The 23,374-nt window shown below is 46.6% G+C and overlaps 10 non-coding genes and 32 pseudogenes across 10 annotated transcripts; all 42 read right to left on the bottom strand.

Annotated features, from left to right (window-relative positions):
- Positions 1-323: 323 nt before the first annotated feature.
- Positions 324-442, bottom strand: LOC148259599 (5S ribosomal RNA; annotated as a pseudogene).
- Positions 443-647: 205 nt separating this feature from the next.
- LOC148259598 (5S ribosomal RNA) lies at positions 648-766 on the bottom strand (annotated as a pseudogene).
- A 559-nt stretch (positions 767-1,325) lies between these two features.
- On the bottom strand, positions 1,326-1,444 carry LOC148259597 (5S ribosomal RNA; annotated as a pseudogene).
- A 205-nt stretch (positions 1,445-1,649) lies between these two features.
- On the bottom strand, positions 1,650-1,768 carry LOC148259596 (5S ribosomal RNA; annotated as a pseudogene).
- Positions 1,769-1,971: 203 nt separating this feature from the next.
- LOC148259595 (5S ribosomal RNA) lies at positions 1,972-2,090 on the bottom strand. The gene has a single exon (XR_015820269.1). It is a non-coding gene; the product is annotated as a 5S ribosomal RNA (ribosomal RNA).
- Positions 2,091-2,650: 560 nt separating this feature from the next.
- LOC148259594 (5S ribosomal RNA) lies at positions 2,651-2,769 on the bottom strand (annotated as a pseudogene).
- Positions 2,770-2,880: 111 nt separating this feature from the next.
- Positions 2,881-2,998, bottom strand: LOC148259593 (5S ribosomal RNA; annotated as a pseudogene).
- Positions 2,999-3,559: 561 nt separating this feature from the next.
- Positions 3,560-3,678, bottom strand: LOC148259592 (5S ribosomal RNA; annotated as a pseudogene).
- Positions 3,679-4,241: 563 nt separating this feature from the next.
- Positions 4,242-4,360, bottom strand: LOC148259591 (5S ribosomal RNA; annotated as a pseudogene).
- Positions 4,361-4,923: 563 nt separating this feature from the next.
- LOC148259590 (5S ribosomal RNA) lies at positions 4,924-5,042 on the bottom strand (annotated as a pseudogene).
- A 558-nt stretch (positions 5,043-5,600) lies between these two features.
- Positions 5,601-5,719, bottom strand: LOC148259589 (5S ribosomal RNA). Its single transcript, XR_015820969.1, has one exon. It is a non-coding gene; the product is annotated as a 5S ribosomal RNA (ribosomal RNA).
- A 563-nt stretch (positions 5,720-6,282) lies between these two features.
- LOC148259588 (5S ribosomal RNA) lies at positions 6,283-6,401 on the bottom strand (annotated as a pseudogene).
- A 564-nt stretch (positions 6,402-6,965) lies between these two features.
- LOC148259587 (5S ribosomal RNA) lies at positions 6,966-7,084 on the bottom strand (annotated as a pseudogene).
- A 204-nt stretch (positions 7,085-7,288) lies between these two features.
- Positions 7,289-7,406, bottom strand: LOC148259586 (5S ribosomal RNA; annotated as a pseudogene).
- Positions 7,407-7,967: 561 nt separating this feature from the next.
- Positions 7,968-8,086, bottom strand: LOC148259585 (5S ribosomal RNA; annotated as a pseudogene).
- A 202-nt stretch (positions 8,087-8,288) lies between these two features.
- On the bottom strand, positions 8,289-8,407 carry LOC148259584 (5S ribosomal RNA; annotated as a pseudogene).
- Positions 8,408-8,966: 559 nt separating this feature from the next.
- On the bottom strand, positions 8,967-9,085 carry LOC148259583 (5S ribosomal RNA). Its single transcript, XR_015820205.1, has one exon. It is a non-coding gene; the product is annotated as a 5S ribosomal RNA (ribosomal RNA).
- A 562-nt stretch (positions 9,086-9,647) lies between these two features.
- On the bottom strand, positions 9,648-9,766 carry LOC148259582 (5S ribosomal RNA; annotated as a pseudogene).
- A 209-nt stretch (positions 9,767-9,975) lies between these two features.
- Positions 9,976-10,094, bottom strand: LOC148259581 (5S ribosomal RNA; annotated as a pseudogene).
- Positions 10,095-10,653: 559 nt separating this feature from the next.
- LOC148259580 (5S ribosomal RNA) lies at positions 10,654-10,772 on the bottom strand. Its single transcript, XR_015821139.1, has one exon. It is a non-coding gene; the product is annotated as a 5S ribosomal RNA (ribosomal RNA).
- A 207-nt stretch (positions 10,773-10,979) lies between these two features.
- Positions 10,980-11,098, bottom strand: LOC148259579 (5S ribosomal RNA; annotated as a pseudogene).
- Positions 11,099-12,018: 920 nt separating this feature from the next.
- On the bottom strand, positions 12,019-12,137 carry LOC148259578 (5S ribosomal RNA; annotated as a pseudogene).
- An 885-nt stretch (positions 12,138-13,022) lies between these two features.
- LOC148259577 (5S ribosomal RNA) lies at positions 13,023-13,141 on the bottom strand. Its single transcript, XR_015820880.1, has one exon. It is a non-coding gene; the product is annotated as a 5S ribosomal RNA (ribosomal RNA).
- A 205-nt stretch (positions 13,142-13,346) lies between these two features.
- Positions 13,347-13,465, bottom strand: LOC148259576 (5S ribosomal RNA; annotated as a pseudogene).
- Positions 13,466-14,028: 563 nt separating this feature from the next.
- On the bottom strand, positions 14,029-14,147 carry LOC148259575 (5S ribosomal RNA; annotated as a pseudogene).
- Positions 14,148-14,351: 204 nt separating this feature from the next.
- Positions 14,352-14,470, bottom strand: LOC148259574 (5S ribosomal RNA; annotated as a pseudogene).
- A 563-nt stretch (positions 14,471-15,033) lies between these two features.
- On the bottom strand, positions 15,034-15,152 carry LOC148259573 (5S ribosomal RNA). Its single transcript, XR_015820305.1, has one exon. It is a non-coding gene; the product is annotated as a 5S ribosomal RNA (ribosomal RNA).
- A 206-nt stretch (positions 15,153-15,358) lies between these two features.
- On the bottom strand, positions 15,359-15,477 carry LOC148259572 (5S ribosomal RNA). Its single transcript, XR_015820738.1, has one exon. It is a non-coding gene; the product is annotated as a 5S ribosomal RNA (ribosomal RNA).
- A 203-nt stretch (positions 15,478-15,680) lies between these two features.
- On the bottom strand, positions 15,681-15,798 carry LOC148259571 (5S ribosomal RNA; annotated as a pseudogene).
- Positions 15,799-16,360: 562 nt separating this feature from the next.
- On the bottom strand, positions 16,361-16,479 carry LOC148259570 (5S ribosomal RNA). The gene has a single exon (XR_015820764.1). It is a non-coding gene; the product is annotated as a 5S ribosomal RNA (ribosomal RNA).
- A 562-nt stretch (positions 16,480-17,041) lies between these two features.
- On the bottom strand, positions 17,042-17,160 carry LOC148259569 (5S ribosomal RNA; annotated as a pseudogene).
- Positions 17,161-17,376: 216 nt separating this feature from the next.
- Positions 17,377-17,495, bottom strand: LOC148259568 (5S ribosomal RNA; annotated as a pseudogene).
- Positions 17,496-18,057: 562 nt separating this feature from the next.
- LOC148259567 (5S ribosomal RNA) lies at positions 18,058-18,176 on the bottom strand (annotated as a pseudogene).
- A 562-nt stretch (positions 18,177-18,738) lies between these two features.
- On the bottom strand, positions 18,739-18,857 carry LOC148259566 (5S ribosomal RNA; annotated as a pseudogene).
- A 559-nt stretch (positions 18,858-19,416) lies between these two features.
- On the bottom strand, positions 19,417-19,535 carry LOC148259565 (5S ribosomal RNA; annotated as a pseudogene).
- A 562-nt stretch (positions 19,536-20,097) lies between these two features.
- LOC148259564 (5S ribosomal RNA) lies at positions 20,098-20,216 on the bottom strand (annotated as a pseudogene).
- Positions 20,217-20,425: 209 nt separating this feature from the next.
- LOC148259563 (5S ribosomal RNA) lies at positions 20,426-20,544 on the bottom strand (annotated as a pseudogene).
- Positions 20,545-21,097: 553 nt separating this feature from the next.
- Positions 21,098-21,216, bottom strand: LOC148259562 (5S ribosomal RNA). Its single transcript, XR_015819951.1, has one exon. It is a non-coding gene; the product is annotated as a 5S ribosomal RNA (ribosomal RNA).
- A 563-nt stretch (positions 21,217-21,779) lies between these two features.
- On the bottom strand, positions 21,780-21,898 carry LOC148259561 (5S ribosomal RNA; annotated as a pseudogene).
- A 209-nt stretch (positions 21,899-22,107) lies between these two features.
- LOC148259560 (5S ribosomal RNA) lies at positions 22,108-22,226 on the bottom strand (annotated as a pseudogene).
- Positions 22,227-22,430: 204 nt separating this feature from the next.
- LOC148259559 (5S ribosomal RNA) lies at positions 22,431-22,549 on the bottom strand (annotated as a pseudogene).
- A 559-nt stretch (positions 22,550-23,108) lies between these two features.
- LOC148259558 (5S ribosomal RNA) lies at positions 23,109-23,227 on the bottom strand. The gene has a single exon (XR_015820324.1). It is a non-coding gene; the product is annotated as a 5S ribosomal RNA (ribosomal RNA).
- Between the last annotated feature and the right edge of the window lie 147 nt (positions 23,228-23,374).

Below are 23,374 nucleotides of genomic sequence, written 5' to 3'. Positions count from 1 at the left end.
GGGTGAAATATAAGGACTTCGCAGGAGGTCACCCATCCGAGTACTTTTCTCGCCCAAGCACCCTTAACTGCGGAGGTCTGATAGAATCCGTTGCATTAGTGCTGGTATGATCCCTCATGTTTCATTCTGCACTGCAAATACATACACTCTTTCTCCTCCCATCCCCCATCCCGTCATTTGTTTCCTTGTGCGTGCACTCTGCATTTCTCTTTCTCATTCTAATATCAAGTAATATGCCCCGGCACCGTGACTCATCTTTGTAAATGAACCAGCGGTTTATAATTCTATTCGCGCGTAACGTCTAACAACCCATCCGAGAAAAATAGGTGCAACACAAGGGCTTCCCAAGTGGTCACCCATCCGAGTACTATGCTCGCCCCAACACACTTAACTGCGGAGTTCTGATGGGATCCGGAGCTTTAGTGCTGGTATGATCGCACCTGTTCACTTTCGCGCTGCAAATACATACACTCCTTCTCCTTTCTTCCCCCTCCTGTCATTTGTTTCCTTGTGCGTTCACACTTCACCTCTCATTCTCGTCCTAATATCGATTAAAATGCCCCTGCTTCTTGACTCCCATTTGCGTATAAACCAGCGGACCCTAGTTCCAGAGGTGTGTAACGTTGAACGACCCGTCTGAAAAAAAATTGGTGCGACACGAGGACTTCCCAGGGGGTCACCCATCCGATTACTAATTTCGCCCAAGCACACTTCACTGCGGAGTTCTGATGGGATCCAGAGCATTAGTGCTGGAATGATCGCACCTGTTTAATTTCGCGCTGCAAATACATAAACTCATTCCCCTTTCTTCCCCCTCCCGTCATTTGTTTCCTTGTACGTGCGCACTGCACCTCCCATTCTCGTTCTAATATCAAGTAAAATGCTACAGCGCCGTGACTCATATTTGCGAATAAATCTGAGGACCATAATTCAAGTCGCGCGTTACGTCGAAAGAATCATCTGCAAAAAAATGGGTGCAACACAAGGACTTCCCAGGAGGTAACCCATGCTTGTACTACTCTCGCTTAAGCACCCTTACCTACTGAGTTCTGATAGAATCCGTTGACTTAGTGCTGGTATGATCGCACCTGTTTCATTTCGCGCTGCAAATACATAAACTCCTTCTCCTTTCTTCCCCCTCCCGTAATTTGTTTCCTTGTGCGTGCGTACTGAACCTCCCGTTTTCGTTTTAATATCAAGTAAAATGGTACAGCGCCATGACTCACATTTGCGTATAAACCTGAGGACCATAATTCAAGTCGCGCGTAACGTCGAAATAATCATCTGCAAAAAAATAGGTGCAACACGAGGACTTCACAAGAAAATGGATGAAATATAAGGACTTCCCAGGAGGTAACCCATGCTAGTACTACTCTTGCCCAAGCACCCTTACCTACGGAGTTCTGATAGAATCCGTTGTATTAGTGCTGGTATGATCGCACCTGTTTCATTTCGCGCTGCAAATACATAAACTCCTCCTTTCTTCCCCCTCCCGTGTTTTTTTCCTTGTGCGTGCGCACTGCACCTCTCGTTCTCGTTCAAATATAAAGTAAAATGCCACGGTGCCGTGACTCACATTTGCGAATAAATCTGCGGACCATAATTAAAGTCGCTCGTAACGTCGAACGGCACATCTGAAAAAAAGAAAATGGGTGCAGCACGAGAACTTCCCAGGAGGTAACCCATCATTGTACTACTTTTGCCAAAGTACACTTAACTGCGGAGTTCTGATGGGATCCGGTGCATTTGTGCTGGTGTGACCGCACTTGTTTAATTTCATGCTGAAAATACATACACTCCTTCTTCCCTCCCCCCTCCCATCATTTGTTTCCTTGTGCGTTCACAATGCACCTCTCATTCTCGTTCTAATATCGATTAAAATGCCCCTAATTCTTGACTTATATTTGTGTATAAACCAGCGGACCATAGTTCCAGTCGTGCGTAACATCGAACGACCTGTCTGAAAAAAAATTGGTGCGACACGAGGACTTCCCATGAGGTCACCCATCCGAGTACTACTCTCGCCCAAGCACACTTAACTGCAGAGTTCTGATGGGATCCAGTGCATTAGTGCTGGTATGATCGCACCCGTTTAATTCTGCGCTGCAAGTAAATAAACTCCTTCTCCTTTCTTTCCCCTCCCGTCATTTGTTTCCTTGTGCGTGCGCAATGCACCTCCTGTGCTCGTTCTAATATCAAGTAAAATACTACGATGCCGTGACTCACATTTGCGAATAAATCTGAGGACCATAATTCAAGTTGCGCGTATTGTCGAAAGAATCATCTGCAAAAAAATGGGTGCAACACGAGTACTTCCTAAGAAAATGGGTGAAATATAAGGACTTCGCAGGAGGTCACCCATCCGAGTACTTTTCTCGCCCAAGCACCCTTAACTGCGGAGTTCTAATAGAATCCGTTGCATTAGTGCTGGTATGATCCCTCATGTTTCATTCTGCGCTGCAAATACATACACTCTTTCTCCTCCCATCCCCCCTCCCGTCATTTGTTTCCTTGTGCGTGCACTCTGCATCTATCTTTCTCGTTCTAATATCAAGTAATATGCCCCGACACCGTGACTCACCTTTGCAAATGAACCAGCGGTTTATAATTCCATTCGCGCGTAACGTCGAACAACCCATCCGAAAAAACATAGGTGCAACACGAGGGCTTCCTAGGTTTTCATCCATCTGAGTACTACTCTGGCCCAAGCACACTTAACTGCGGAGTTCTGATGGGATCCGGGGCTTTAGTGCTGGTATGATCGCACCTCTTTAATTTCGCACTGCAAATACATACACTCCTCCTTTCTTCCCCCTCCCGTCATTTGTTTCCTTGTGCGTTCACACTTCACCTCTCATTCTCGACCCGTCTGAAAAAAAATTTGTGCGACACAAGGACTTCCCAGGAGGTCACCCATCCGAGTACTACTCTCGCCCAAGCACAATTAACTGCTGAGTTCTGATGGGATCCGGTGCATAGTGCTGGTATGATCGCACCCGTTTAATTCCGCGCTGCAAATACATAAATTCCTTCTCCTTTCTTCCCCCTCCCGTCATTTGTTTCCTTGTGCATGCGCACTGCACCTCCCGTTCTCGTTCTAATATCAAGTAAAATGCTACGGTGCCATGACTCGCATTTGCGAATAAACCTGAGGACCATAATTCAAGTCGCGCGTATCGTCGAATGAATCATCTGCAAAAAAATGGGTGCAACACGAGGACTTCTTAAGAAAATGGGTGAAATATAAGGACTTCGCAGGAGGTCACCCATCCTAGTGCTACTCTCGCCCAAGCACCCTTAACTTGCGGAGTTCTGAAAGAATCCGTTGCATTGGTGCTGGTATGATTGCTCATGTTTCATTCTGCGCTGCAAATACATACACTTTTTCTCCCTGCATCCCCCCTCCCGTCATTTGTTTCCTTGTACGTGCACTCTGCATCTCTCCTTCTCGTTCTAATATCGATTAAAATGCCCCTGCTTCTTGACTCACATTTGTGTATAAACCAGCGGACCCTAATTCCAATCGCGCGTAAAGTCGAACGACCCGTCTGAAAAAAAATTGGTGCGACACGAGGACTTCCCAGGAGGTCACCCATCCGAGTACTACTCTCACCCAAGCACACTTAACTGCGAAGTTCTGATGGAATCCGATGCATTAATGCTGGTATGATCGCACCCATTTAATTCTGCGCTGCAAATATGTAAACTCCTTCTCCTTTCTTCCCCCTCTCATCATTTATTTCCTTGTGCGTGCGCACTGCACCTCCCGTGCTCGTTCTAATATCAAGTTAAATGCTATGGTGCCGTGACTCACATTTGCGAATAAACCTTAGGACCATAATTCAAGTCGCGCGTATCGTCGAAAGAATCATCTGCAAAAAAATGGGTGCAACACGAGGACTTCCTGAGAACATGGGTGAAATATAAGGACTTCGCAGGAGGTCACCCATCCTAGTTCTACTCTCGCCCAAGCACCCTTAACTTGCGGAGTTCTGATAGAATCCGTTGTATTGGTGCTGGTATGATTGCTCATATTTCATTCTGCGCTGCAAATACATACACTTTTTCTCCCTCCATCCCTCCTCCCGTCATTTGTTTCCTTGTACGTGCAGTCTGCATCTCTCATTCTCGTTCTAATATCGATTAAAATGCTCCTGCTTCTTGACTCACATTTGCGTATAAACCAGTGGACCCTAGTTCCAGTCGCGCGTAACGTCGAACGACCCGTCTGAAAAAAAAAATTAGTGCGACACGAGGACTTCCCAAGAGGTCACCCATCCGAGTACTACTCTCGTCCAAGCACACTTAACTGCGGAGTTCTAATGGGATCCAGTGCATTAGTACTGGTATGATAGCACCTGTTTAATTTCGCGCTGCAAATACATAAACTCCTTCTCCATTCTTCCCCCTCCCGTCATTTGTTTCCTTGCGTGTGCGCACTGCACCTCTCGTTGTCATTCAAATATCATGTAAAATGCCACGGTGCCTTGACTCACATTTGCGAATAAATCTGCGGACCATAATTAAAGTCGCGCGTAACGTCGAACGACACATCTGAAAAAAAGAAAATGTGTGCAACATGAGGACTTCACAAGAAAATGGGTGAAATATAAGGACTTCGCAGGAGGTAACCCATGCTAGAACTACTCTCGCCCAAGCACCCTTACCTACGGAGTTCTGATAGAATCCGTTGCATTAGTGCTGGTATGATCGCACCTGTTTCATTTCGTGCTGAAAATACATACACTCCTTCTCCTTCCCTCCCCCTCCCATCAATTGTTTCCTTGTGCGTTCACACTGCGCCTTTCCTTCTCATTCTAATATCGATTAAAATGCCCCTGCTTCTTGACTCACAATTGCGTATAAACCAGCTGACCCCAGTTCCAGTCGCGCGTAACGTCGAACGACCCGTTTGAAAAAAAATTGGTGCGACACGAGGACTTCCCAAGAGGTCACCCATCCGAGTACTACTCTCGCCCAAGCACACTTAACTACGGACTTCTGATTGGATCCGGTGCATTAGTACTGGTATGATCGCACCCGTTTAATTCCGCGCTGCAAATACATAAACTCCTCCTTTCTTCCCCCTCCCGTCATTTGTTTCCTTGTGCGTGCGCAGTGCACCTCCCGTGCTCGTTCTAATTCAAGTAAAATGCTACGGTGCCGTGACTCACATTTGCGAATAAAACTGAGGACCATAATTCAAGTCGCGCGTATCGTCGAATGAATCATCTGCAAAAAAATGGGTGCAACACGAGGACTTCTTAAGAAAATGGGTGAAATATAAGGACTTCGCAGGAGGTCACCCATCCTAGTGCTACTCTCGCCCAAGCACCCTTAACTTGGGGAGTTCTGAAAGAATCCGTTGCATTGGTGCTGGTATGATTGCTCAAGTTTCATTCTGCGCTGCAAATACATACACTTTTTCTCCCTCCATCCCCCCTCCCGTCATTTGTTTCCTTGTGCGTGCACTCTGCATCTCTCCTTCTCGTTCTAATATCGATTAAAATGCCCCTGCTTCTTGACTCACATTTGCGTATGAACCAGGCGTCCCTACTTCCAGTCGCGCGTAACGTCGAACGACCCGTCTAAAAAAAAAATTAATGCGACACGAGGACTTCCCAGGAGGTCACCCATCTGAGTACTAATCTCGCCCAAGCACACTTAACTGCGGAGTTCTGATGGGACCCGGTGCATTCGTGCTGGTATGATCGCACCAATTTAATTTCGCTCTGCAAATACATAAACTCCTTCTCCTTTCTTCCCCCTCCTCTCATTTGTTTCCTTGTGCGTGCGCACTGCACCTCTCGTTCTCGTTCAAATATGAAGTAAAATGCCACGGCGCTGTGACTCACATTTGCGAATAAATCTGCGGACCATAATTAAAGTCGTGCGTAACGTCGAACGGCACATCTGAAAAAAAGAAAATAGGTGCAACACGAGGACTTCACAAGAAAATGGGTGAAATATAAAGACTTCGCAGGAGGTAACCCATGCTAGTACTACTCTCGCCCAAGCAACCTTACCTACGGAGTTCTGATAGAATCCGTTCCATTAGTGCTGGTATGATCGCACCTGTTTCATTTCGTGCTGAAAATACATACACTCCTTCTCCTTCCCTCCCCCTCCCATCAATTGTTTCCTTGTGCGTTCACACTGCACCTCTCCTTCTCGTTCTAATATCGATTAAAATGTCCCTGCTTCTTGACTCACAATTGCGTATAAACCAGCGGACCCCAGTTCTAGTCGCGCGTAACGTCGAACGACCCGTCTGAAAAAAAATTGGTGCGACACAAGGACTTCCCAAGAGATCACCCATCCGAGTACTACTCTCTCCCAAGCACACTTAACTGCCGAGCTCTGATGGGATCCGGTGCATTAGTGCTGGTATGATCGCACCGGTTTAATTCTACACTGTAAATACATAAACTCTTTCTCCTTTCTTCCGCCTCCCGTCATTTGTTTCCTTGTGCGTGGGCACTGCACCTCCCGTGCTCGTTCTAATATCAAGTAAAATGCTACGGTGCCGTGACTCACATTTGCGAATAAACCTGTGGACCATAATTCAAGTCGCGCGTATCGTCGAAAGAATCATCTGCAAAAAAATGGGTGCAACACGAGGAGTTCCTAAGAAAATTGGTGAAATATAAGGACTTTGCAGGAGGTCACCCATCCTAGTGCTACTCTCGCCTAAGCACCCTTAACTTGCGGAGTTCTGACAGAATCCGTTGCATTGGTGCTGGTATGATTGCTCATGTTTCATTCTGCGCTGCAAATACACAAACTCCTTCTCCTTTCTTCCCCCTCCCGTCCTTTGTTTCCTTGTGCGTGCGCACTGCACCTCTCGTTCTCGTTCAAATATCAAGTAAAATGCCACGGCGCCGTAACTCACATTTGCGAATAAATCTGCGGACCATAATTAAAGTCGCGCGTAACGTCGAACGGCACATCTGAAAAAAAGAAAATGGGTGCAACATGAGAATTTCCCAGGAGGTAACCCATCATTGTACTACTTTCCCCAAAGCACACTTAACTGCGGAGTTCTGATGGGATCCGGTGCATTAGTGCTGGTGTGACCGCACCTGTTTAATTTCGTGCTGAAAATACATACACTCCTTCTTCCCTCCCCCCCTCTCATCATTTGTTTCCTTGTGCGTTCACACTGCACCTCTCCTTCTCGTTCGAATATCGATTAAAATGCCTCTGATTCTTGACTCACATTTGCATATAAACCAGTGGACCATAGTTCCAGTCGCGCGTAACGTCGAACGACCCTTCTGAAAAAAAATTGTTGCGATACGAGGACTTCCCAATAGGTCACCCATCGGAGTACTACTCTCACCCAAGCACGCTTAACTGCAGAGTTCTAATGGGATCAAGTGCATTAGTGCTGGTATGATGCCACTTGTTTAATTTTGCGCTTCAAATACATACACTCCTTCTCTTTTCTTCCTCCTCCCGTCATTTGTTTCCTTGTGCGTACGCACTGCACTTCCCGTACTCGTTCTAATATCAAGTAAAATGCTACGGCGCCGTGACTCACATTTGTGAATAAACCTGCAGACCATAAATCAAATTGCGCGTAACGTCGAAAGAATCATCTACAAAAAGATGGGTGCAACACGAGGACCTCCCAAGAAAATGGGTGAAATATAAGGACTTCGCAGGAGGTCACCCATCCGAGTACTTTTCTCGCCCAATCACCCTTAACTCCGGAGTTCTGATAGAATCCGTTGCATTAGTGCTAGTATGATCCCTCATGTTTCATTTTGCACTGCAAATACATACACTCTTTCTCCTCCCATCTCCCCACCCGTCATTTGTTTCCTTGTGCGTGCACTCTGCATCTCTCTTTCTCGTTCTAATATCAAGTAATATGCCCCGGCACCGTGACTCACCTTTGCAAATGAACCAGCGATTTATAATTCCATTCGCGCGTAACGTTGAACAACCCATCCGAAAAAAAATAGGTGGAACAAGAGGGCTTCCCAGGTGGTCACCCATCCGAGTACTACTCTCGCCCAAGCACACTTAACTGCGGAGTTCTGATGGGATCCGGGGCTTTAGTGCTGGTATGATCGCACCTCTTTAATTTCGCGCTGCAAATACATACACTCCTCCTTTCTTCCCCCTCCCGTCATTTGTTTCCTTGTGCGTTTACACTTCACCTCTCATTCTCGTTCTAATATCGATTAAAATGCCCCTGCTTCTTGACTCACATTTGCGTATAAACCAGCGGACCCTAGTTCCAGACGCGCGTAACGTCGAACGACCAGTCTGAAAAAAAATTGGTGCGACACGAGGACTTCCCAGGAGGTCAACCATCCGAGTACTAATCTCGCCCAAGCACACTTAACTGCAGAGTTCTGATGGGATCCGGGGCTTTAGTGCTGGTATGATCTCACCTCTTTAGTTTCGCGCTGCAAATACATACACTCCTTCTCCTTTCTTCCCCCTACCGTCATTTATTTCCTTGTGCGTGCGCACTGCACCTCCCGTTCTCGTTCTAATATCAAGTAAAATGCTACAGCGCCGTGACTCACATTTGCGAATAAACCTGAGGACCATAATTCAAGTCGGGCGTAATGTCGAAAGAATCATCTGAAAAAAAATGGGTGCAACACAAGGACTTCACAAGAAAATGGATGAAATATAAGGACTTCGCAGGAGGTAACCCATGCTAGTACTAGTCTCGCCCAAGCACCCTTACCTACGGAGTTCTGATAGAATCTGTTGTATTAGTGCTGGTATCATCGCAACTGTTTCATTTCGTGCTGAAAATACATACACTCCTTTTCCTTCCCTCCCCCTCCCATCAATTGTTTCCTTGTGCGTTCACACTGCACATCTCATTCTCGTTCTAATATCGATTAAAATGCCCCTGCTTCTTGACTCACATTTGCGTATAAACCAGTGGACCCTAGTTCCAGTCGCGCGTAACGTCGAACGACCCGTCTGAAAAAAAATTGGTGCGACACGAGGACTTCCCAAGAGGTCTCCCATCCGAGTACTACTCTCGCCCAAGCACACTTAACTACAGAGTTCTGATGGGATCCGGTGCATTAGTACTGGTATGATCGCACCTGTTTAATTTCGTGCTGCAAAGACATAAACTCCTTCTCCTTTCTTCCCCCTCCCGTCATTTCTTTCCTTGTGCGTGCGCACTGCACCTCCCGTGCTCGTTCTAATATCAAGTAAAATGCTACAATGCCGTGACTCACATTTGCGAATAATCCTGTGGACCATAATTCAAGTCGCGCGTATCGTCGAAAGAATCATCTGCAAAAAAATTGGTGCAACAGGAGGACTTCCTAAGAAAATGGGTGAAATATAAGGACTTCGTAGGAGGTCACCCATCCTAGTGCTACTCTCGCCCAAGCACCCTTAACTTGCGAAGTTCTGAAAGAATCCGTTGCATTGGTGCTGGTATGATTGCTCATGTTTCATTCTGCGCTGCAAATACATACACTTTTTCTCCCTCCATCCCTCCTCCCGTCATTTGTTTCCTTGTGCGTGCACTCTGCATCTCTCCTTCTCGTTCTAATATCGATTAAAATGCCCCTGCTTCTTGACTCACATTTGCGTATAAACCAGTGGACCCTAGTTCTAGTCGCGCGTAACGTCGAACGACCTGTCTGAAAAAAAAATTAGTGCGACACAAGGACTTCCCAGGAGGTCACCCATCCGAGTACTACTCTTGTCCAAGCACACTTAACTACGGAGTTCTGATGGGATCCGGTGCATTAGTGCTAGTATGATCACAACTATTTAATTTCGCGCTGTAAATAGATAAACTCCTTCTCCTTTCTTCCCCCTTCCGTCATTTGTTTCCTTGTGCGTGCGCACTACACCTCTCGTTCTCGTTCAAATATCAAGTAAAATGCCACGGCGCCGTGACTCACATTTGCGAATAAATCTGCGGACCATAATTAAAGTCGCGCGTAACGTCGAACTGCACATCTGAAAAAAAGAAAATGGGTGCAACACGAGAACTTCCCAGGAGGTAACCCATCATTGTACTACTTTCGCCAAAGCACACTTAACTACGGAGTTCTGATGGGATCCGGTGCATTTGTGCTGGTGTGACCGCACCTGTTTAATTTCGTGCTGCAAATACATAAACTCATTCCCATTTCTTCCCCCTCCCGTCATTTGTTTCCTTGTGCGTGCGCACTGCACCTCCCGTGCTCCTTCTAATATAAAGTAAAATGCTACGTTGCCGTGACTTACATTTGCGAATAAACCTGAGGACCATAATTCAAGTCGCGCGTATCGTCGAAAGAATCATCTGCAAAAAAATGGGTGCAACACGAGAACTTCCTAAGAAAATGGGTGAAATATAAGGACTTCGCAGGAGGTAACCCATGCTAGTACTACTCTCGCCCAAGCACCCTTACCTACGGAGTTATGATAGAATCCGTTGCATTAGTGCTGGTATGATCGCACCTGTTTCATTTCGTGCTGAAAATACATACACTCCTTCTCCTTCCCTCCCCCTCCCATCAATTGTTTCCTTGTGCGTTCACACTGCACCTCTCCTTCTCGTTCTAATATCGATTAAAATGCCCCTGCTTTTTTACTCACATTTGCGTATAAACCAGCGGAACCTAGTTCCAGTGGCGCGTAACGTCGAACGACTCGTCTGAAAAAAAATTGGTGCGACACGAGGACTTCGCAGGAGGTCACCCATCCGAGTACTACTCTCGCCCAAGCACACTTAACTGCGGAGTTCTGATGGGATCCGGTGCATTAGTGCTGGTATGATCACACCTGTTTAATTTCGCGCTGCAAATACATAAATTCCTTTTCCTTTCTTCCCCCTCCCCTCATTTGTTTCCAAGTGCGTGCGCACTGCACCTCTCGTTCTCGTTCAAATATCAAGTACAATGTCACGGCGCCGTGACTCACATTTGCGAATAAATCTGCGGACCATAATTAAAGTCGCGCGTAACGTCGAACGACACATCTGAAAAAAAAAATGGGCGCAACACGAGAACTTCCCACGAGGTAACCCATCATTGTACTACTTTCAGCAAAGCACACTTAACTGCGGAGTTCTGATGAGATCCGGTGCATTTGTGCTGGTATGATCGCACCTGTTTAATTTTGCGCTGCAAATACATAAACTCATTCCCCTTTCTTCCCCCTCCCGTCATTTGTTTCCTTGTGCTGCGCACTGCACCTCCCGTGCTCCTTCTAATACAAAGTAAAATGCTACGGTGCCGTGACTCACATTTGCGAATAAACCTGAGGGCCATAATTCAAGTCGCGCGTATCGTCGAAAGAATCATCTGCAAAAAAATGGGTGCAACACAAGGACTTCCTAAGAAAATTTGTGAAATATAAGGATTTCGCAGGAGGTCACCCATCCTAGTGCTACTCTCGCCCAAGCACCCTTAACTTGGGGAGTTCTGATAGAATCCGTTGCATTGGTGCTGGTATGATTGCTCATGTTTCATTCTGCGCTGCAAATACATACACTTTTTCACCCTCCATCCCCCCTCCCGTCATTTGTTTCCTTGTGCGTGCGCACTGCACCTCCCGTGCTCGTTCTAATATAAAGTAAAATGCTACGGTGCCGTGACTTACATTTGCGAATAAACCTGAGGACCATAATTCAAGTCGAGCGTATCGTCGAAAGAATCATCTGCAAAAAAATGGGTGCAACACGAGGACTTCCTAAGAAAATGGGTGAAATATAAGGACTTCGCAGGAGGTCACCCATCCTAGTGCTACTCTCGCCCAAGCACCCTTAACTTGCGGAGTTCTGATAGAATCCGTTGCATTGGTGCGGGTATGATTGCTCATGTTTCATTCTGCGCTGCAAATACATACACTTTTTCTCCCTTCATCCCCCCTCCCGTCATTTGTTTCCTTGTGCGTGCGCACTGCACCTCTCGTTCTCGTTCAAATATCAAGTAAAATGCCACGGCGCCGTGACTCACATTTGCGAAAAAATCTGCGGACCATAATTAAAGTCGCGCGTAATGTCGAACGGCACATCTGAAAAAAAGAAAATGGGTGCGACACGAGAACTTCCCAGGAGGTAACCCATCATTGTACTACTTTCGCCAAAGCACACTTAACTGCGGAGTTCTGATGGGATCTGGTGCATTTGTGCTGGTGTGACCGCACCTGTTTAATTTTGTGCTGAAAATACATACACTCCTTCTTCCCTCCCCCCCTCCCATCATTTGTTTCCTTGTGCGTTCACACTGCACCTCTCCTTCTCGTTCTAATATCGATTAAAATGCCCCTGATTCTTGACTCACATTTGCATATAAACCAGCGGACCATAGTTCCAGTCGCGCGTAACGTCGAACAACCCATCTGAAAAAAAATTGTTGCGATACGAGGACTTCCCAAGAGGTCACCCATCCTTGTACTACTCTCGCCAAAGTACACTTAACTGCAGAGTTCTGATGGGATCCAGTGCATTAGTGCTGGTATGATGCCACTTGTTTAATTTTGCGCTTCAAATACATACACTCCCTCTCTTTTCATCCTCATCCCGTAATTTGTTTCCTTGTGCGTGCGCACTGCACTTCCCGTCCTCGTTCTAATATCAAGTAAAATGCAACGGCGCCGTGACTCACATTTGCGAATAAACCTGCAGACTATAAATCAAGTCGCGCGTAACGTCGAAAGAATCATCTGCAAAAAGATGGGTGCAACACGAGGACCACCAAAGAAAATGGGTGAAATATAAGGACTTCGCAGGAGGTCACCCATCCGAGTACTTTTCTCGCCCAAGCACCCTTAACTGCGGAGTTCTGATAGAATCCGTTGCATTAGTGCTGGTATGATCCCTCATGTTTTATTCTGCACTGCAAATACATACACTCTTTCTCCTTCCAACTCCCCTCCCGTCATTTGTTTCCTTGTGCGTGCACTCTGCATCTCTCTTTCTCGTTCTAATATCAAGTAATATGCCCCGGCACCGTGACTCACCTTTGCAAATGAACCAGCGGTTTATAATTCCATTCGCGCGTAACGTCGAACAACCCATCCGAAAAAAGAAATAGGTGCAACACGAGGGCTTCCCAGGTGGTGACCCATCCGAGTACTACTCTCGCCCAAGCACACTTAACTGCGGAGTTCTGATGGGATCCGGAGCTTTAGTGCTGGTATGATCGCACCTTTTTAATTTCGCGCTGCAAATACATACACTCCTTCTCCTTTCTTCCCCCTCCCGTCATTTGTTTCCTTGTGCGTTCACACTTCACCTCTCATTCTCGTTCTAATATCTATTAAAATGCCCCTGCTTCTTGACTCACATTTGCGTATAAACCAGCGGACCCTAGTTCCAGACGCGTGTAACATCGAACGACCCGTCTGAAAAAAAATTGGTGCGACACGAGGACTTCCCAGGAGGTCACCCATCCGAGTACTAATCTCGCCAAAGCACACTTCACTGCGGAGTTCTGATGGGATCCGGTGCATTAGTGCTGGTATGATCGCACCTGTTTAATTTTGCGCTACAAATACATAAACTTATTCCCCTTTCTTCCTCCTCCCGTCATTTGTTTCCTTGTGCGTCCGCACTGCACCTCCCGTTCTCGTTCTAATATCAAGTAAAATGCTACAGCGCCGTGACTCACATTTGCGAATAAACCTGAGGCGCATAATTCAAGTCGCGCGTAACATCGAAAGAATCATCTGCAAAAAAATGGGTGCAACACGAGGACTTCACAAGAAAATGGGTGAAATATAAGGACTTCGCAGGAGGTAACCCATGCTAGTACTACTCTCGCCCAAGCATCCTTACCTACGGAGTTCTGATAGAATCCGTTGCATTTGTGCTGGTATGATCGCACCTGTTTCATTTCGCGCTGCAAAAACATACACTCCTTCTCCTTTCTTCCCCCTCCCGTCATTTGTTTCCTTGTGCGTGCGCACTGCACCTCTCGTTCTTGTTCAAATATCAAGTAAAATGCCACGGCGCCGTGACTCACATTTGCGAATAAATCTGCGGACCATAATTAAAGTCGCGCGTAACGTCGAACGGCACATCTGAAGAAAAGAAAATGGGTGCAACACGAGAACTTCGCAGGAGGTAACCCATCATTGTACTACTTTCGCCAAAGCACACTTAACTAAGGAGTTCTGATGGGATCCGGTGCATTTGTGCTGGTGTGACCGCACCTGTTTAATTTGGTGCTGAAAATACATACACTCCTTCTTCCCTCCCCCCCTCCCATCATTTATTTCCTTGTGCGTTCACACTGCACCTCTCATTCTCATTCTAATATCGATTAAAATGCCCCTGCTTCTTGCCTCACAATTGCGTATAAACCAGCGGACCCCAGTTCCAGTCGCGCATAATGTTGAACGACCCGTCTGAAAAAAAATTGGTACGACACGAGGACTTCCCAGGAGGTCACCCATCCGAGTACTACTCTCGCCCGAGCACACTTAACTGCGGAGTTCTGATAGGATCTGGTGCATTAGTGCTGGTATGATCGCACCTGTTTAATTTTGCGTTGCAAATACATAAACTCCTTATCCTTTCTTCCCCTTCCCGTCATTTGTTTCCTTGTGCGTGCGCACTGCACCTCCCGTGCTCGTTCTAATATCAAGTAAAATGCTACGGTGCCGTGACTCACATTTGCGAATAAACCTGAGGACCATAATTCAAGTCGCGCGTATTGTCGAAAGAATAATCTGCAAAAAAATGGGTACAACACGAGGACTTCCTAAGAAAAAGGGTGAAATATAAGGACTTCGCAGGAGGTCACCCATCCTAGTGCTACTCTCGCCCAAGCACCCTTAACTTGGGGAGTTCTGATAGAATCCGTTGCATTGGTGCTGGTATGATTGCTCATGTTTCATTCTGCGCTGCAAATACATACACTTTTTCTCCCTCCATCCCCCTTCCCGTCATTTGTTTCCTTGTGCGTGCACTCTGCATCTCTCCTTCTCGTTCTAATATCGATTAAAATGCCCCTGCTTCTTGACTCACATTTGCATATAAACCAGTGGACCCTCGTTAAAGTCGCGCTTAACGTCGAACGACCCGTCTGAAAAATAAAATTAGTGCGACACGAGGACTTCCCAGGAGGTCACCCATTCGAGTACTACTCTCGCCCAAGCACAATTAACTGCGGAGTTCTGATGGGATCCGGTGCATTAGTGCTGGTATGATCGCACACGTTTAATTTTGCGCTGCAAATACATAAACTCTTTCTCCTTCCATCCCCCCTCCCGTCATTTGTTTCCTTGTGCGTGCACTTTGCATCTCTCTTTCTCGTTCTAATATTAAGTAATATGCCCCGGCACCGTGACTCACCTATGCAAATGAACCAGCAGTTTATAATTCCATTCGCGCGTAACGTCGAACAACCCATCCGAAAAAAAATAGGAGCAACACGGGGGCTTCCCAGGTGGTCACCCATCCAAGTACTACTCTCGTCCAAGCACACTTAACTGCGGAGTTTTGATGGGATCCGGAGCTTTTGTGCTGGTATGATCGCACCTATTTAATTTTGCGCTGCAAATACATACACTCCTTCTCTTTTCTTCCCCCTCCCGTCATTTGTTTTTGTGCGTTCACACTTCACCTTTCATTCTCGTTCTAATATCGATTGAAATGCCCCTGCTTCTTGACTCACATTTGCGTATAAACCAGCGGACCCTAGTTCCAGACGCGCGTAACGTCGAACAACCCGTCTGAAAAAAAATTGGTGCGACTCGAGGACTTCCCAGGAGGTCAACCATCAGAGTACTAATTTCGCCAATCACACTTAACTGCGGAGTTCTGATGGGATCCGGGGCTTTAGTGCTGGTATGATCGCACCTGTTTAATTTCGCACTGCAAATACATACACTCCTTTGCCTTTCTTCCCCCTCCCGTCATTTGTTTTCATGTGCGTTCACACTTCACTTCTCATTCTCGTTCTAATATCGATTAAAATGCCCCAGCTTCATGACTCACATTTGCGTATAAACATGCGGACCCTAGTTCCAGACGCGTGTAACGTCGAACGACCGGTCTGAAAAAAAAAAATTGGTGCGACACGAGGACTTCACAAGAAAATTATTGAAATATAAGGACTTCGCAGGAGATAACCCATGCTAGTACTACTCTCGCTCAAGTACCCTTACCTACGGAGTTCTGATATAATCCGTTGCATTAGTGCTGGTATGATCGCACCTGTTTCATTTCGTGCTGAAAATACATACACTCCTTCTCCTTCCCTCCGCCTCCCATCAATTGTTTCCTTGTGCGTTCACACTGCACCTCTCCTTCTCGTTCTAATATCGATTAAAATGCCCCTACTTTTTGATTCACATTTGAGTATAAACCAGCGGACCCTAGTTCAAGTTGCGCGTAACGTCGAACGACCCGTCTGAAAAAAAATTGGTGCGACACGAGGACTTCCCAGGAGGTCACCCATCCGAGTACTACTCTCGCCCAAGCACACTTCACTGTGGAGTTCTGATGGGATCCGGTGCATTAGTGCTGGTATGATCACACCCGTTTAATTCCGCGCTGCAAATACATAAACTCCTTCTCCTTTCTTCCCCCTCCCGTCATTTGTTTCCTTGTGCGTGCGCACTGCACCTCCCGTGCTCGTTCTAATATCAAGTAAAATGCTACGGTGCCGTGACTCACATTTGCGAATAAACCTGAGGACCATAATTCAAGTCGCGCGTATCGTCGAAAGAATCATCTGCAAAACAATGGGTGCAACACGAGGACTTCCTAAGAAAATGGGTAAAATATAAGGACTTCGCAGGAGGTCACCCATCCTAGTGCTACTCTCGCCCAAGCACCCTTAACTTGCGGAGTTCTGATAGAATCCGTTGCATTGGTGCTGGTATGATTACTCATGTTTCATTCTGCGCTGCAAATACATACACTTTTTCTTCCTCCATCCCCCCTCCCGTCATTTGTTTCCTTGTGCGTGCACTTTGCATCTCTCTTTCTCGTTCTAATATCGATTAATATGCCCTTGCTTCTTGACTCACATTTGCGTATAAACCAGTGGACCCTAGTTCCAGTCGCTCGTAACGTCGAACGACCCATCTGAAAAAAAAATTAGTGCGACACGAGGACTTCCCAAGAGGTCACACATCCGAGTACTACACTCGCCCAAGCACACTTAACTGCGGAGTTCTGATGGGATCCGGTGCAATAGTGCTGGTATGATCGCACCCATTTAATTTCGCGCTGCAAATACATAAACTCTTTCTCCTTCCATCCCCCCTCCCGTCATTTGTTTCCTTGTGCGTGCACTTTGCATCTCTCTTTCTCGTTCTCGTTCAAATATCAAGTAAAATGCCACGGCGCCGTGACTCACATTTGCGAATAAATCTGCGAACCATAATTAAAGTCGCGCGTAACGTCGAACGACACATCTGAAAAAAAGAAAATGGGTGCAACACGAGAACTTCCCAGGAGGTAACCCATCATTGTACTACTTTCGCCAAAGCACACTTAACTACGGAGTTCTGATGGGATCCGTTGCATTTGTGCTGGTTTGATCGCACCCTTTTAATTTCGCGCTGCAAATACATAAACTCCTTCTCCTTTCTTCCCCCTCCCGTCATTTGTTTCCTTGTGCGTGCGCACTGCACCTCCCGTTCTCGTTCTAATATCAAGTAAAATGCTATGGTGGCGTGACTCAAATTTGCCAATAAACCTGAGGACCATAATTCAAGTCGCGCGTATCGTCGAAAGAATCATCTGCAAAAAAATGGGTGCAACACGAGGACTTCCTAAGAAAATGGGTGAAATATAAATATTTCGTAAGAAGTCACCCATCCTAGTGCTACTCTCGCCCAAGAACCTTTAACTGGCGGAGTTCTGATAGAATCCGTTGCATTGGTGCTGGTATGATTGCTCATGTTTCATTCTGTGCTGCGAATACATATACTTTTTCTACCTCCATCCCCCCTCCCGTCATTTGTTTCCTTGTGCGTGCACTCTGCATCTCTCTTTCTCGTTCTAATATCGATTAAAATGCCCCTGCTTCTTGACTCACATTTGAGTATAAACCAGTGGACCCTTGTTCCAGTCGCGCGTAACGTCGAACGACCCGTCTGAAAAAAAAATTAGTGCGACACGAGGACTTCCCAAGAGGTAACCCATTCGACTACTACTCTCGCCCAAGCACACTTAACTACAGAGTTCTGATGGGATCCGGTGCATTAGTACTGGTATGATCGCACCTGTTTAATTTCGTGCTGCAAAGACATAAACTCCTTCTCCTTTCTTCCCCCTCCCGTCATTTCTTTCCTTGTGCGTGCGCACTGCACCTCCCGTGCTCGTTCAAATATCAAGTAAAATGCTACGGTGCCATGACTCACATTTGCGAATAAACCTGAGGACCATAATTCAAGTCGCGCGTATCGTCGAAAGAATCATCTGCAAAAAAATGGGTGCAACATGAGGACTTCCTAAGAAAATGGGTGAAATATAAGGACTTCGCAGGAAGTCACCCATCCTAGTGCTACTCTCGCCCAAGCACCTTTAACTCGCGGAGTTCTGATAGAATCCGTTGCATTGGTGCTGGTATGATTGCTCATGTTTCATTCTGCGCTGCGAATACATATACTTTTTCTACCTCCATCCCCCCTCGCGTCATTTGTTTCCTTGTGCGCGCACTCTGCATCTCTCTTTCTCGTTCTAATATCGATTAAAATGCCCCTGCTTCTTGACTCACATTTGCGTATAAACCAGTGGACCCTTGTTCCAGTCGTGCGTAACGTCGAACGACCCGTCTGAAAAAAAAATTAGTGCGACACGAGGACTTCCTAGGAGGTCACCAATCCGAGTACTACTCTCGCCAAGGCACACATAACTGCGGAGTTCTGATGGGATCTGGTGCATTAGTGCTGGTATGATCGCACCTGTTTAATTTTGGGCTGCAAATACATAAACTCATTCCCCTTTCTTCCCCCTCCCGTCATTTGTTTCGTTGTGCGTGCGCACTGCACCTCCCGTTCTCGTTCTAATTTCAAGTAAAATGCCACGGCACCGTGACTCATATTTGCGAATAAATCTGCGGACCATAATTAAAGTCGCGCGTAAGGTCGAAAGAATCATCTGCAAAAAAATGGGTGCAACACGAGGACTTCACAAGAAAATGGGTGAAATATAAGGACTTCGCAGGAGGTAACCCATGCTAGTACTACTCTCCCCCAAGCACCCTTACCTACGGAGCTCTGATAGAATCCGTTGCATTAGTGCTGGTATGATCGCACCTGTTTCATTTCTTGCTGAAAATACATACACTCCTTCTCCTTCCTTCCCCCTCCCATCAATTGTTTCCTTGTGCGTTCACACTGCACCTCTCCTTCTCGTTCTAATATCGATTAAAATGCCCCTGCTTCTTGACTCACATTTGCGTATAAACAAGCGGACCCTAATTCCTGTCGCGCGTAACGTCGAACGACCCGTCTGAAAAAAAATTGGTGCGACACGAGGACTTCCCAGGAGGTCACCAATCCGAGTACTACTCTCGCCAAAGCACACTTAACTGCGGAGTTCTGACGGGATCCGGTGCATTAGTGCTGGTATGATCGCACCCGTTTAATTCCGCGCTGCAAATACATAAACTCCTTCTCCTTTCTTCCCCCTCCTATCATTTGTTTCCTTGTGCGTGCGCACTGCACCTCCCGTGCTCGTTCTAATATCAAGTAAAATGCTACGGTGCCGTGACTCACATTTGTGAATAAACCTGAGGACCATAATTCAGGTCGCGCGTATCGTCGAAAGAATCATCTGCAAAAAAATGGGTGGAACACGAGGACTTCCTAAGAAAATGGGTGAAATATAAGGACTTCGCATGAGCTCACCCATTCTAATGCTACTCTCGCCCAAGCACCCTCAACTTGCGGAGTTCTGATAGAATCCGTTGCATTGGTGCTGGTATGATTGCTCATGTTTCATTCTGCGCTGCAAATACATACACTTTTTCTCCCTCCATCCCCCCTCCCGTTATTTGTTTCCTTGTGCGTGCACTCTGCATCTCTCCTTCTCGTTCTAATATCGAATAAAATGCCCCTGCTTCTTGACTCACATTTGCGTATAAACAAGTGGACCCTAGTTCCAGTCGCGCGTAACGTTGAACGAACCGTCTGAAAAAAAAATTAGTGCGACACGAGGACTTCCCAGGAGGACACCCATCCGAGTACTACTCTCGCCCAAGAACTCTTAACTGTGGAGTTCTGATGGGATCCGGTGCATTAGTGCTGGTATGATCGCACCTGTTTAATTTCGCGCTGCAAATACATAAACTCCTTCTCCTTTCTTCCCCCTCCCTTCATTTGTTTCCTTGTGCGTGCGAACTGCACCTCCCGTGCTCGTTCTAATATCAAGTAAAATGCTACGGTGTCGTGACTCACATTTGCGAATAAACCTGAGGACCATAATTAAAGACGCGCGTAACGTCGAACGACACATATGAAAAAAAGAAAATGGGTGCAACACGAGAACTTCCCAGGAGGTAACCCATCATTGTACTACTTTCGCCAAAGCACACTTAACTGCGGAGTTCTGATGGGATCCGGTGCATTAGTGCTGGTATGATCGCACCTGTTTAATTTCGCGCTGCAAATACATAAACTCCTTCTCCTTTCTTCCCCCTCCCGTCATTTGTTTCCTTGTGCGCGCGAACTGCACCTCCCGTGCTCCTTCTAATATCAAGTAAAATGCTACGGTGTCGTGACTCACATTTGCGAATAAACCTGAGGACCATAATTCAAGTCGCGCGTATCGTCGAAAGAATCATCTGCAAAAAAATGGGTGCAACACGAGGACTTCACAAGAAAATGGGTGAAATATAAGGACTTCGCAGGAGGTAACCCATGCTAGTACTACTCTCGCCCAAGCACCCTTACTTACGGAGTTCTGAGAGAATCCGTTGCATTGGTGCTGGTATGATCGCACCTGTTTCATTTGGTGCTGAAAATACATACACTCCTTCTCCTTCCCTCCCATCAATTGTTTCCTTGTGCGTTCACACTGCACCTCTCCTTCTCGTTCTAATATCGATTAAAATGCCCCTTCTTCTTGACTCACATTTGCGTATAAACCAGCGGACCCTAGTTCCAGTCGTGCGTAACGTCGAATGACCCGTCTGAAAAAAAATTGGTGCGACACGAGAACTTCCCAGGAGGTCACCCATCCGAGTACTACTCTCGCCCAAGCACACATAACTGCGGAGTTCTGATGGGATCCGGTGGATTAGTGCTGGTATGATCGCACCCGTTTAATTCCGCACTGTAAATACATAAACTCCTTCTCCTTTCTTCCCCCTCCCATCATTTGTTTCCTTGTGCGTGCGCACTGCACCTCCCGTGCTAGTTCTAATATCAGGTAAAATGCTACGGTGCCGTGACTCACATTTGCGAATAAACCTGAGGACCATAATTCAAGTCGCGCGTATCGTCGAAAGAATCATCTGCAAAAAAATGGGTGCAATACGAGGACTTCCTATGAAAATGGGTGAAATATAAGGACTTCGCAGGAGGTCACCCATCCTAGTGCTAGTCTTGCCCAAGGACCCTTAACTTGCGGAGTTCTGATAGAATCCGTTGCATTGGTTCTGGTATGATTGCTCATCTTTCATTCTGCGCTGCAAATACATACACTTTTTCTCCCTCCATCCCCCCTCCCGTCATTTGTTTCCTTGTGCGTGCACTCTGCATCTCTCCTTCTCGTTCTAATATCGATTAAAATGCCCCTGCTTCTTGACTCACCTTTGCGTATAAACCAATGGACCCTAGTTCCAGTTGCGCGTAACGTCGAACGACCCGTCTGAAAAAAAAAATTAGTGCGACACGAGGACTTCCCAGGATGTCACCCATCCGAGTACTACTCTCGCCCAAGCACACTTAATTGCGGAGTTCTAATGGGATCCGGAGCATTAGTGCTGGTATGATCGCACCTGTTTAATTTTGCGCTGCAAATACATAAACTCCTTCTCATTTCTTCCCCCTCCCGTCATTTGTTTCCTTGTGCGTGCGCACTGCACCTCTCGTTCTCGTTCAAATATCAAGTAAAATGCCACGGCGCCGTGACTCACAATTGCGAATAAATCTGCGGACCATAATTAAAGTCGCGCGTAACGTCGAACGGCACATCTGAAAAAAAGAAAATGGATGCAACACGAGAACTTCCCAGGAGGTAACCCATCATTGTACTACTTTCGCCAAAGCACACTTAACTGCGGAGTTCTGATGGGATCCGGTGCATTTGTGCTGGTGTGACCGCACCTGTTTAATTTCGTGCTGAAAATACATACACTCCTTCTTCCCTTCCCCCCTCCCATCATTTGTTTCCTTGTGCATTCACACTTCACCTCTCATTCTCGTTCTAATATCGATTAAAATGCCCCTGCTTCTTGACTCACATTTGCGTATAAACCAGCGGACCCTAGTTCCAGACGCGCGTACCGTTGAACGACCCGTCTGAAAACAAATTAATGTGACACGAGGACTTCCCAGGAGGTTACCCATCCGAGTACTAATCTCGCCCAAGCACACTTCACTGCGGAGTTCTGATGGGATCCGGTGCATTAGTGCTGGTATGATGGCACCTGTTTAATTTCGCACTGCAAATACATAAACTCATTCCCCTTTCTTCCCCCTCCCGTCATTTGTGTCCTTCTGCGTGCGCACTGAACCTCCCGTTCTCGTTCTAATATCAAGTAAAATGCTACAGCGCCGAGAATCACATTTGCGAATAAACCTGAGGACCATAATTCAAGTCGCGCGTAACGTCGAAAGAATCATCTGCAAAAAAATGGGTGTAACACGTGGACTTCACATGAAAATGGGTGAAATATAAGGACTTCGGAGAAGGTAACCCATGCTAGTACTACTCTCACCCAAGCACCCTTACCTACGGAGTTCTGATAGAATCCGTTGAATTAGTGCTGGTATGATCGCACCTGTTTCATTTCGTGCTGAAAATACAAACACTCCTTCTCCTTCCCTCCCCCTCGCATCAATTGTTTCCTTGTGCGTTCACACTGCACCTCTCTTTCTCGTTCTAATATCGATTAAAATGCCCCTGCTTCTTGACTCACATTTCCGTATAAACCAGTGGACCCTAGTTCCAGTCGCGCGTAACGTCGAACGACCCGTCTGAAAAAAAATTGGTGCGACACTAGGACTTCCCAGGAGGTCACCCATCCGAGTACTACTCTCGCCCAAACACACTTAACTGCGGAGTTCTGATGGGATCCGGTGCATTAGTGCTGGTATGATCGCACCTGTTTAATTCCGCGGTGCAAATACATAAACTCCTTCTCCTTTCTTCCCCCTCCCGTCATTTGTTTCCTTGTGCGTGCGCACTGCACCTCTCGTTCTCGTTCAAATATCAGGTAAAATGCCACGGCGCCGTGACTCACATTTGCGAATA

This window comes from Carica papaya, chromosome 5 (assembly GCF_054855325.1).
Source record: "Carica papaya isolate Zhongbai chromosome 5, ASM5485532v1, whole genome shotgun sequence".
In the NCBI taxonomy this organism is placed as follows: Eukaryota; Viridiplantae; Streptophyta; class Magnoliopsida; order Brassicales; family Caricaceae; genus Carica; species Carica papaya.
Note: the sequence above shows the minus strand (reverse complement) of the source record. Positions and strands in the feature narration are given on the sequence as shown.